Source organism: Lycium ferocissimum, chromosome 12 (genome assembly GCF_029784015.1).
Source record: "Lycium ferocissimum isolate CSIRO_LF1 chromosome 12, AGI_CSIRO_Lferr_CH_V1, whole genome shotgun sequence".
In the NCBI taxonomy this organism is placed as follows: domain Eukaryota; kingdom Viridiplantae; phylum Streptophyta; class Magnoliopsida; order Solanales; family Solanaceae; genus Lycium; species Lycium ferocissimum.
The window spans coordinates 20,405,301-20,419,459 of record NC_081353.1 but is presented as its reverse complement, the minus strand read 5'-3'; positions in this window follow the sequence as shown (position 1 = coordinate 20,419,459).

Genomic DNA, 14,159 nt, shown 5'->3' with positions numbered 1-14,159 from the left:
GCAAACACAAAAAATTTGTAGCAATGAGTACTAATCCTTCCACTTTAACCAAAGTTTGTATAACTTTTGGGTTCTACATTTGATACTTTAACAAAAAGTTGTGGCTAAAGTGTTTTAGCCACTTAAATTTTCATAATTGACTACGATGTATTTTGTAGTTATAGATACGCAATATTGTGGGTTTGCTATAACCAACGGGCATCCATTGGCTATTGTCTATAGGTATTTGACCCTTTTTTAATTGTGTACCTCTAAATGTGAGTTTTCGCTAATTTCTTATTTTTCTTTTTCACATTTCTCGTCAAATTTAACAAACATAGTTGGATGAATATTTTCATTTTTTGAGACTAAAAGTGCTAACTTTTGGCGAATATTGTTAAGTGCATACTTAATGGACTATTTTTAACCTATCCTCACAATTAAGGAATTATTTTTGTTAACTTGTAGTAAACTAAAAGGACCAAAACTATCAAGTGCATAGTTAAGAGACTATTATGAACCTCCCTCATAGTTAAGGGACCATGTATGTCGTTTTCTCTAATTTAATAGCAATAAGGACATGATTGATTCCAACTTTTAAAAGGACAAAAGTAAACCGTTTCACAAATGGAAAGAGCAATTTGTTTTGGGCTTTGTAGAATGATGAGAAGTAGAATAGGAAGGAGTGATAAAGACCGTCTCCCAAATGTACTAACGTGGGGTTCAACTTTTAGCAGGAATCAAGGAGAGGTACAGCCCCAAGGATACGGAATTTGGGAGAATTCTTTCTTTTTCATACACAAGTAGTGCACGGGCTTCACAGTCATCCAAAATCTACTATTCCCTCTCAAATTATTTATGTGTTTATTTTTTGCTCGCCTCTTAAGAAAATATTTCCTCCGCTGTAAAATGTTTTTTTGATTTTGAATTTGCATGAAGTTCAATAAAGTAAATAAGACTTTTAAATCTTTTAATTTTAAATTAAATATATATAGAATGTACTAAAATGTCTTTTAATCTTCTGGTCTTAAACACGTCATGTGAAAAGTTGGAATTAAGAAGTTACCAAAAAAGGAAAGAGATATTCTTTATTAAACAGACTAAAAAAGAAAATAAGACAAACATTTTGAAACGGAGGAAATATTAATTAGAAGAGGTTTTGACTATTCTACCCTTACTTGTGTCTGAAGATTTAATCTCGCTTCCTTTAATATTTACTTTAAGTATGTGTCATTTCCCATAATTGAGGTGTTTGTAATCTTTAAAAAACAATTACTACTAAGGGTAACATGGAAAAGAATGATGGATTTGTCTTGAACTTTTAAAAATGAGAAATAAATTAAGACTACTATTTTTAAAAAGCATGACAGATAATTGTACGAAGAGAGAGTTAATTCACCGGATGGTCTTTAGGGAATTTCCTACAAAAATCACTTTTGTTTCATTTAGGACAATAAAGTCACTTAAGTATCACTATTTTCCTCAAAAAATACCTAAACACCTTAAATGCCTCATTCTCTCGTAGTTGACATGACACGTCATTAGAGCCCCATACTTTTTAATAATAGACTTATTTAATTCATCAAACTTATTAATCGAATTCATATTTTATATTCCATCAAATATAATCCGGCTAAAAAGTGCAAACTAGCATGTAATCTAAGTGAATTCGAATTAAAAGATGAATTTTTTAAATCTATAATTAGGTTTTGAAAATTAAAATTAAAATATAAAAAAATAAATTTGAGTTACGTTAGAGCTTTAGTTTAATATATTGCTAGATATTAACATGACAGGTTATCTATATCATAACATGAAATAAATTAAGAATATATTATAGTATTTCATATAAGACTAATATAATATTTCAAAATAAATGAGAGTAATAATATAATATTTTAGAATAAGTATTATAGTAAATAAAATTCTATACCTTTTGCAAGAGAAATAAAAAGACATGGATGAAAATGGAAATGCCAAAAATTACACACTGCATATATAAGAATAAATAACTAAAAATAAAGAGGAAAAGTGTATACCAATTTTATTTTTTTTAATATGCGATTTAATTGGATTTTTTAAAAGTTAAACCGATACGAATGTAATCTTTATGTTATCTGTGTAATTCTATTTTAATGTGGAAGGAATAGGTCGTTTAATGTGGAAAAAAATATGATATTTAACAAAACTTGAAAGATTAAATTACTTGAATTTTAGTTTAAATTGAAAGATAATATATTTGAATCGGGATTTTTTTTTTTTTTTTTTTTGAAAAAGTGGCTTAATAAAACGTATAGTTTGATTCTTTTGCCTCTTTTGAACCAGGTCATATTCAATTGGGTATAAAATATGAATTTGGTTAAATGAGTTTGATGAGTTAAATATGTCTATTATTAAAATAAAAAATGGGGCTTCAGTGACATGGCACGCCAACTAGGAGGGAAAGAGGCTTTTGAGGTGTTTAGGTACTTTTTGAGAAAAATAGTGATACTTAAATTACCTTATTGTTCTAAATGAAACAAAAATGATATTTGTAGGAAATTTTCTAAACTTGAATGACCATTTAAGGAATTCACTCATGAAGAGAATGTATTATTAGTCACTAATCACTATATTTTTTTTACATTACCTAGAAGCACCCACAAATCATTACTTCATTTCTTTTAAAATATTTTCTTGAGTAAATAATGTTACTTTATTTGGCATTTTCTCACCTAGTGCAACCAACCACTTGAATTGGGTGAAAAGCTTCCTGTTTCTTTTTTTCCTTTTCTATTTTGGCTTCAATTTCCACCATTTTCATTCACATGCAGTTGTTAATTTGTGTGTCCCTTAGCTTCACTCAGCATCACTTGACCTACCTCTTAGACTCTTCTTTAAATAAAATAAATTTATATATTGGTTGATTTTAATCTAAACTAATAAAATTGCATATTACCTTTTTGGTTTTGAATAGTAAACTCACCTTTTTTTAATTCGCACATTTCAGCAAGTACCTTTTGTATTAACTTGCTTTATAATATACGTAATATATTTATAAGGGTTAGTTACACTAAAATCCCTATAATATAATTTAATTTTGAAAACATTTTTTATATTTGAAAATCAAACATTTATACCTCCTATATTATGAAAATTTTACACTTATAACCCCTTTGAGGTATATCTTAAACGAAGTATATTAAAATATGTGATTATTAAAAGATAAGTTAGGATTAAAATGGAAAAATAATAATGTAATTTTAGATAATTTTGAAACGGAAGAATACATAAGCAAACTAATATAAAAATGAGAATTTCCTATATAAAAAAAATATTATGATTAGCAAAAATGTACTAATTTACATGTTTAAAGTGTAGGAAAGTTATTACTAATTACCAGTATATCTTATTAAGTCATTTGTGTCAATTTCTTATTTATAAGTTTCGAACATAATTGTTTAAAAAAAATATTCATTCTTTATTTTAATCAAATGCTTGAATAAAGGTATCCAACAAAAAGGTTTATCTGTTTATTGAATTTCATAAAAGTAAATGCATAAAAGCTTCTTATTTATAATTTTAATTTACTTCTTGATAATTATATTTAAGTATACTCAGTTATGGATATACTTCGTAGGGGGTGTAAGTATAAGATTTTCATAGTGTAGGGGGTGTAAGTGTTTTTTCAAAAAATAAAAGGAGTATATACGAAACTAAATCTTATTATTAAGGTGTTTAGTTAATTAACCCTATTTAAAATTTAGTTAATTAACCCTATTTAAAATTTGGTTGTTACCATCGTGCTAGTAAACTTGGGAATTTGCAGTTGGAACCAGCGGTGCAAATGCAAGTTTTCATGACTTCGCGTCGTGATAATTAAATGACAACTGTATGCACAATAATTCCAAGAAAATAAATTAAAACAAAAACCAGATTGATGTGATTTAAAACTTTTTAAAGAAATTGACACCCTTTCCCTATTTGGAGAAGATTCACTATCTTTAATCAAATTATTTTCCCATTTGGACTTGTACCTTCTTTACCAATTTAAATATTTATGGTCATAGAAGAACGTCGGAGAGAAACTAAAATAGAGAAATCAGAAAAAGATTAAAAAAACATGATCCAAAAATGATTCTTTCCCTTTGAGGTTAAGAAAAACAAATCAAATAATTTTAAATTATACTCTCTATTAATTTATGCATATAATTTCATAGTTGACGAGCACCACTTTCCTGATTACCATCTATAATTGCAAGGAAGATTCCCTCTCCTGCAAGAATTACTCATCATGATGTCTGGAATCATAGCTATTCCAGGCAAAAACAATTAACAAACAGACTAAAGCAAAGCATTAAATTATTAAAAGGGGATTAGAGATTCAAAAAATTTAAAGAATCATATTACTTCTGACTAGTAATTTTCAATAAGAATCCTATACTTATTCACAAATGATGAAAAAGTATTTACACAATCAGGTTATTTTAAAGAAACAATTACAGATAAATCTAGTTAATAAGTATTAATTTGCAATTGACAAGTAAGAATAAATGACAAGTGATCGATCAATTGTAACATGTTAAATTACAATAATAATGATGTAAAACTTCACACGATCAATGAAATACAACTTAAATCCATAGTAGCTTTTTTACAAATTTGTTACATGTACTATTGAGATTGGATGTGACCGGACCAATTTGTCCGGTTACGTCAGTGAGTCGGTGATTCCCTACGTCGTTGGGACCTCTATTCTAGTTTAATTGTAGTATGTTTTGTCTATTTATAGTGAATTTGTAATTATGGTAATATAGGATTTATAGTCGATTAGAATAAGATTACCTTATTATACTAGAGTAATGCTCATGATCTAAAGTAGCGGTATCGAGGTTATGGATCAAGCAAGATAGTGACCAGTTTTCATGTAAGGTGATATACACAACAATATACAACTACTTTCAAGCTTTCGAAGAATGATTCGGATGACTTGAAGCTTTCCTCGTGAGACTTTGAGGTGTGATAGAAGTTATCAAGCCAAGGCTCTTGGATTCTAGTTGGTGTAATGTTCATGTCTACTTCTACGGTCATAAGTCACCGATTTTCTTTGTGCTTTTCTTTCCTTTTTTTTGATCAATCTTGTTGGATTGATCTTTTCTTATTTTCTGTTCTTTGTTTTAGCTGGATCAATCTCTTCTGGATTGATGTGTACATATTTTCTTTATTAATAAAATTCCACCTTAATGGTGGCCTTTACTTAAAAAAAAATAAAAAAAATAAATAAATAAATAAATAAAACCTTATTATACTAGAGTAACGAGGATCTTACTTGTATATAAGTAGGTTATTATGATGAATAAAAATTATAAAGAATTTCTCCCATCATTCTTATTTGTTAGGTCGTTATGTGCCTTTTGACCATTTTGCCCCTGTTGACCAATTCCCGAGATTATAAAGCGTTTCTAGTGAAAACTGAAGGATTTAGAATCCTTAAGTGAAGGTGTTTGACCTATAGTTAACTTTTGGGTAAACTAACCTTTTTCGAATTTTCGTCGATTCCATGAGGTCCGGAGGGTCGATTATGACTTGGTGGGATGGATGGTTCGGTTCCCCAGGCACTTGGTTGCGTTTTGGGTACTTGGTTGGAAACTTGATTTTATCTGTTTAGTGGTTGACTTGGTAAATTAGAGTTCCGTTAGAAAATCCGGGCCACAGGTGAGTTCGTAGCATGCTTTTATATGTGTGTGCATAGCTAGTTTGTGTACAGGGGGCCTCAGATTGATGTTCGGATTGCGGAAAAGACTTGCGACAAATTAGATTTTTGCTGGTTCTAGTGTGACCGCTACGACGGACTCGGTGCCGCTGTAGCGAGACGGTCATGGCGGGGTTTTGACCGCCATAGCGGTGGCATGGACTTTCTTTGATTCCGCCATGGAGGATAGTCTGACCACCATAGCGGGACCGCTATGGCGCAGTCCTGGCTGCCACGGCGAGGGATGGCCTTTAATGATTTCCGCCATAGCGGAAGAATTGATGGGACCAGAAACACATTTTATATTCCTAAGTTCGAACCATTAGTCCAACGCTTCTAAAAACTAATTCTAAGAGCTTGGGGAGGCGAATATTGAAAAAACTTGGTGGTATCATCTTTGGGGGTAAGTTCCAACCCATTTTCTTGCTTATTTACTTTTCTTCTTTGAGTTTCAATGGTGGTTTAAGGTCTGAGTGGTGGGTGATGAGACTGTTGCTCTAATCATAAAACCCTTAGTATAAATTGATTATTGTTGATTAACTTACTGTTTATATCATCTAGAAGTATAGATTAACATATTATAGGGTTGAATTGCTTGATAGTCTAATAATCTAATTATGAGACTTAGGGTTTCACCCAAATTTGGGGGTTTTGACAAATTGATGAAATTGAAGGGTATAATGTGATTAGAAACCCATGAATTATTATGATTGTTGGGACTATGGGTAAGGTAATTTCACCCTTAATTTCTCGTTTTGCCCTCGTGACTCGTTAGGGGTATTTTGAGTAACCTTTACCGAATTGATTTCTTGTTCGATTAGTTGGTTGTTGTGGTAATTTACTTATTTGTGATGTTATTTACTACACTACCATCGTTCTGAGGAGCTTCAGAAACAAAAGGCTCATGTGGAGCAGCTCATGGATCATGTTCTGCATTCGAGGTAGGTTACGGCTTATCTTAGTTAGACTTTGATTAGCGAAACTTATATATTGTGTAGAATTAACGGGAGAAAGCATGATTAAGTCTTCAGACATAGTGTCTGGTTGGATATTACCAAGCTTGGTATGACTTCTGACTATGTGGGCTTGTCGCCTTTATCTACGTATTGTGATGGTGTATTTGTATTCGTACTGTGGTGATGTGGGATGATATTCTATTAGGTTGGTTGATTGTGGCTTGTTGCCCTGTTATTGTGATTAGGCTTGTTGCCTTAATTGCTGTGTTGTGATATATGTTGCACTCATTTCTCTCTTGTGATGTCATTTATCATCGGAGAAAGGAAGAATAATGAGATTAGGCCTGAATCGTGTTGTATAATTATGATGATATCATGCATGGCATAGATTCTCATTTCACATGTATATTGATATCGAATTATGATTTGGTACTGATTATGATACATGAGAAAATGGAGCACTTTGGTGACATAAGACTTAGTTGTGAGGTGTACTTGTCATATTTGGAAGTAAAGGGTGTCATAGACTCTTTATGTTGATTAAGATGGTTTATATGATTCATTCCATAGTTGAGCTGATTTATCTAAGTCCTGATATGGCTTATGGCATTGTGACTCGTACTTTCATTGTCATTTGATTTCATTGATTTATCATGCTTACTTTTGAGTTGGTGTTTCATATGGGGTTCTAGACTTGAACAATATTTTGAATACTTATCTTGCATACAATATATGTATATAAGGCACATCTGACAGGGGGTGAGGATTTGGCCTATCTTGTGATATATATAAGGCACATTTGACAAGGGGTGAGGATGTGGCCTATTTTTGAACTCGTGATTCGAGGTCTGTTCCAAAGCGAGTGGACTCGTGATCTGTTCCAAAGCGAGTGGACTCGTGATCCGAGGTATATTACGAAGCAAGGGATACATGGACTTCGCGGGTCCCTCATGGGTCATGACTATTGAGTGAACAATGCCTTTAGTATATGTGTACATGTTTGAGGTATTTGGCCAGTGCATTGCATTGCATTGCACAACATTGTATTTTATTCTGCATCATCATATGACTCTTCATGTCTGATTGGTATGGTCTGTTTATATCATTGTAGTGGCACAGATTGGATTATGGACTGGGTCAAATTGCGGAGTAATGGCTCTGCCTAGGTTCAGAACTTGGTTTTGTGATTATCGTTTGAGATTATTGAGACTCAACAGACTTGTGGTTTAGAAGTTTCATCTTAGGTTGTGATTCGTTTATGGCATATTTTGTAACCTTGGTTTGGGTATTATGCGCCTATCTGCTTATCTTGTTGATTTTATGCTTATATGCGTGAACTAATCTTAGTCGACCTATGATGCTTACTCAGTACCCGTTGTTTGTACTGATGCTACTCTTGCTATACTCTTTTTTTGAGTGCATATCTATTACAGGTTCTATTTCTGATCCTTGAGAGTGTTTCGACGGTGTTGTTGGAGACTTAGAGTGAGCTATTGCCAGATCTGCAGCTCGGATTTCCATTCTTCGTATACTTGTCATATATTTTCAGACAGTACTCCTTTTGATGTTATGAGCCTTATCTGGCAACATTCAGATAGTTCTTGTTATATATTCAGACCTATGTGTTTATTAGTAGTTCTTGTGCTGAGTTAGACCAGATGCCTTGGGTAGATGATTTATTCCGCACTTATTCTCTTTTAATTGATATTGAGATTTATTATTATTACATTGTTCTTCCGCATTGATAGATTGCATGTTGGGTAAGGGAAGGGTTCGCCTACCAAGGTGGGAAATGGTAGGTCCCCGCTGTCACGACCCAACTAGTGGGCCATGACGGGTATCCGGAGCTGGCTACCAAGCACCACGCACCATGCTATCTATCATACCCAACCTGGACAACTATCCTCTTCAACATAGGACTTGTTATAAACCAATTTTCGAATCTCCTAAAACATGTATATATATATATATATATATATATATATATACACATATAAGCCCACAAGGCTACGAAATAATATACAAAATATACACTGAGGTGATCATGAGACATCTACTACCCCACATATGTATCTACGAGCCTCTAACTGGAGTACTAAAATCATAAGGACGGGACGGGATCCCGCCATACCCCAAATATGTGCGAAAAGAATACTAATAAGCGGCACCTCGGAGAAAGTGGAGTGCTCGTGTATCTGCGATAATGATCTAGGGATGCGGACCATCTCTATCTACTGCGGGCATGAATACAACGTCCACAACAAAAAGGACGTCGGTACGAATAATGTATGCGGAGTATGTAAGGCATGAATAATGACGTAATAAAGAGATAAGGAACATGAGATAAAGTGATAACCTGCACGTATGATTGCCTCTTAAGGCGGATACCATGCACACTAACTTTTACTTTTAAAACCACATCATAACATATGTATAAATATATATAAGTAAGCTGTCTGAGTCATATATCATTACTAGCCTGCGTCCGGGTATCCTGCGTCCGGGATAGTCATCTCACGCCGTCCACTAGTGGTGCTGTCATCATCATCCATAACCCGCCCACTTACGCTCAGCGTAGTGGTGTCTGCCCAGCCAACTAGGCCCGGTATAATCATATATAAAAATAAGCATGCATGTGAGCCCAATCAAAGCTGCAATCATATCGGAGTGACGTAAGGTCGGTGACCTCCGATTGTATTATGGAGCCGTCATCATCACTATGTCTCACCTTGAAGGAGCTAATATTATAAGGCGAGACAACAACAAGAGATAACTTCAATGAATTCAGGAAATAAGATTGGTAACTCATAATAGTATCATCTCATAAGCTTCGGAATCTTTGAAACATAGGATCATTATCATTATCATTATCATAGAACATATCTTGTCTCTAGCTCATGAGGGACTCTTAATAATCTTAGACTTTCAACTTTGGAATGTAAGAAGGTCATAGAAATATAAAGGGGAAATCATAATATAAGAGTCATGCCTTTTAAAGAGAGAGGACTAGTCTTAACATACCTTTACATCTTCTTGACAACTGAACATTCTCCTTCCAAGCTCATGACTCTACATTCAAGAGAATTCGTACTAAATTAGCTCATCAAGAACATGCTTAAATCTAGACTAAAGCGACTAAAAGGCTAACGAAAATTGGGCAACATTTCCCTTGTTCCGACAACTTCCTCCATATAATAAACAACTCCCAAACTTCAACAACAACACCCACAATATCATAATCAACAAACTTCATCAAGCTAGACGTTATTCGATTCTCAAAATCCCCTTTCAAAGTCATCCATAACCATAATTATGACACAACATCATATTCATTCACATATATTGCTTCTACAACATCTTTAATATCATTCATAGCAAGATTATACTCATTACGTATCAAGAACTATGATTCAAGTCAAGTTACTATTCAAACATACCACTATTTCCATATTTGAACTTCATACTCTACTTTATTCCATAATGCAAGTCTTTCAACCACTCAATATTCTTAATAACATGAAATGAGCATAAAACTCGCCTTTGATTGTGTAGGAACGATCTTTGAATGAAGATACTTCACTTGGAGAAAACCCTAGATTTAATTTCAATGGAATTCTTGATCTCCACAAGCCCTAGAGAACATCGTTGCACTTGACTCTACTAATTTTTGGTGCTTAATCTTTGATTTTTCATGGGTTTATGTTGATATAGTGCAGGGAAGGTTCTAGAGGTGTGGAGAGGGTTGGAGAAGATGATAAATGAAAAAAAAAATCTGACCCGTCGAGCAATTATACGATACGAACGACGAAGCGTCGATCAAATCGACGGGGCGTGGATCTGACCGTCGAAGCCGTGAAATTTCCAGTGAGCAACTTTCGTTTCCTTTCATTCTACGGTGAGAAGGACGGTCGGTCGAACTGATCGATGGAGCATCGATCTGTTCCGTCGAATGGTCTTGGCGCTAAATCAATTCTATAGCACAATCGATGAAGCGTCGGCCCGTCCGACAGTACGAAGAACGACCGTCGAACCCCCCTTTCGCAGAACTGCAGTGAAGCTTCATTTTGACGAACTTTCCTCCCTTGCCTCAAATGTCTTTGGAATCTTAATTAGAACCATTGAGTATCCCTTCTTACTTGTAGGGACATCATATACACCTTAACTTACGTTAGTCTATTCACCGCTCAGCAACCTGAAATTCCGAGGTGTAACACCCGCACGACTAAGCGATTTTGGGTCTTGACATTGTCTCTCTAAATTCTTGTCCCCGTCTCAATTTTAACATGGTATCAGATATCAGAACCACGTTAGAAAGAACACAAAAATCCTAAAATAATGGCAGGTCATGGAAACAAAACCAGCTATGACGGCAAAGGAATCACCAGTGATGAAAGAACACAAAGAAAAACAATCTCTTTATATGACATTACGTTGAATGATTCCCCTGGAATTGTGGTGACACAAGTACAATTAAAGGGCGAGAATTTTGAAGAATAGGATAGATCCATGAGTATGGCCTTAATAACAAGAAAGAAGTTTGGCTTCGTCGACGACACAATCAAGAAGCCCGATGAAGAATCACCAGACTTTGAAGATTGGTGGACTATAAAATCTCTATTGGTGTCGTGGATTCGCAACACCATAGAACCAACACTTCGCTCAACGATTTCACATAAAGAGGAAGTGGAAGAATTATGGACTAGTATCCGAGAGAGGTTCGCCGTTATTAATGAACCGCAGATGCAACAACTGAAGGCAGAACTTGCGAAGTGCAAGGATAAAGGAATGACCATAGTGGATTACTATGGAAAACTCACTAAGATGTGGGAGAAATTGGCGAATTACGAAAAAATTCCAACTTGTAAATGCGGAAAGTGCACGTGCAATCTAGGAACAGTTCTAGATGCCAAAAGAGAAAAAGAAAAAGTGCATATTTTCCTCATCGGATCAGATGTGGTAATGTATGGAATGGTGAGGTAAAACATACTGGCCCAGGAACTGGTGCCATCATTGAACAAAGTCTTTATGAAGCTGGTGCAAGAATAGCGTGTGAGAGGAACCATACAAAAAACGAAGGACTGAAGTGAAACCATGACTTTTGCCGTACAAAGGAGAAACCCTCACCATGATCAAGGTAAAGGGAAAAACAATGGTGCATTCTGCACACATTACAAGAGATCCGGGCACATTGTGGAAGGATGTTTTTGACTAATTGGCTATCCAGATTGGTGCTGGAAAATGAAAAAGAAGATGAAAAAACTGGAGAAAGAGGATGAGGACATCAACAACAGCAGAGGGGTGGATCGGAATCTGGTCGTGGAAGAGGCAACTACCGAGCTAACATTGTGGTTGCCAAAGAAGGAACGCGGCGGGATAGTACCTCACAATTGGAGCGAAGAAATTCAAAAGACTGTGATTCACGTGTTGAATTCCCAAGAAATATACCCGAATGGCAAGATGGATGGTATACCGAAAACTCACCTTGTATTATTAACTCCGGAGCTACCAACCATGTGACAGTTAATCCGGAGGAACTGAGTGATCATTGGGAAATTCCTGAGTGTCTGGATAGAAGTAGCTCGGTGGCCACGAGGGGACGAACAACCAGGCTAAATAACAGGATTTGGTTGAACCAGGCTAAATAACAGGATTTAGTTGAAGGATGTCCTTTACGATCGTATTTAACATGCAATTTAATTTCTATGTGACAACTTGTTGATCATTTAGATTGTGATGTAAACTTTAACAAAATTATGTGTGTTATACAGGACCCCACCATGAGGAAGCTGCTTGGAACAGGTGAGCATCGATGTGGACTTTACTATTTCCAGAATGTGCCGCAGATACGAGCTATGAAGGCGGAGGCAGTTGATTGGTTCGATATATGGCACAAACGGTTAGGTCATCCTTCAGCACAAGTAACGAAGTTCATTACAACATTAAGCCTAAAAGATAGTAGTATTAGATTAGATAAACAATGTGATGTATGCCAAAGGGAAAAGCAAACAAGAAGTGTTTTTCCTTTAAGTGATAATATAGCTTCAGATATTTTTGAAATGATTCATTGTGATTTATAAGGACTATATAGAACCCCTTCTTCCTGTAGTGCTTCGTATTTTTTGGCTGTTGTAGATGATCGTTAGCGAGCTGTCTTTGATTTTTCTTTCAGTCAATAAGTAAGAAGTGCCGTAAACCTTGAAAAATTTCTTCGCTTTGGTTGATAGACAGTTTGTTAAGAGGGTAAAGATTGTTAGAAGTGATAACGGAACTGAGTTCACATGTATGAAGACTTACTTCTCTGAACACTAAATTCTTTTCCAAACATCTTGCACAGTGACACCACAACAGATTGGAAGAATCGAAAGAAAACACTGTCACATTCATAATGTGGCACGAGCATTGAGATTTCAGGGTCATCTTCCTATCAAATTCTGGGGAGAATGTTTTTTGACTGTGGATATTTGATAAACGGAACGCCATTGTCAATTTTAAATGGAAAACCCTCTATGAAGTTTTATACGGGGAAGCGCCCTGTTATAATCACTTAAGGTGATAGGGTCACTATGCTATGCACACTGTCACGACCAAAACTGGAGGGCCATGACGGGGACCTGACCGTACTAGTCAAGCACCATCTGACATACATCTGTGACATCAACATAAACATAGGTGGGCCAGTAGGGCCATCATATGATACTCAATAGACTCATAAGGAAAATGTGTCTGTATTAAATTGTCTGAAAGACTCTTCTATATGGATATGCTGAACATACTATATGGGCCAACAAGGCTGTCATGATCATCTGTGTGGCAATATATAAAATGACAAGACTGAACATCATCTGACTGTACATAACTGTCTACAAGCCTCTATTGGAAAACATAACATAACGTGGCCGAGACAAAGCCCCGCCATACCTATGCATATATAATCATGCTGACCCCTGGCATCTCCGAAGCGAATGGAGTGCAACAATCTTAACTGCTGAGCTGGCATCCTACTAGATGTATCACCAACTTGTATCTGTAGAACTGCGGGCATGAAACGTAGCCCCCCTCCCCCCAAGGCAATAGGGGAGTCAGTACGAATAATGTACCGAGTATGTAAGGTATAAGAACATTAAGTACATAAGAAATATAAGAGACATTTGAAACATGAAAGCTAATCTGAATATCTGAATGCATCTGTGACTAACATCTGTAAATATCTGCATAACTCTGTATATCTGAAAGTGCCTCTGAGGGCGTATGATATGCATAGGTCATAATATAAGCGGTAAGTCTTTGTGGAACGTACGGCTCGATCCATATCCTATATGTTAGTGCCGAACGTCGCCCGATCCATATATCATCATCATCCGTGTACCGGTCGATCAAAGGTAATGCGTATATAACGCCTATCCCTTTCCACATACATCATATACATATAATATACGCGTATATAACGCCTTTCGGTCATAGACAATGTGCATATGTAAAAATAAATGCAATGC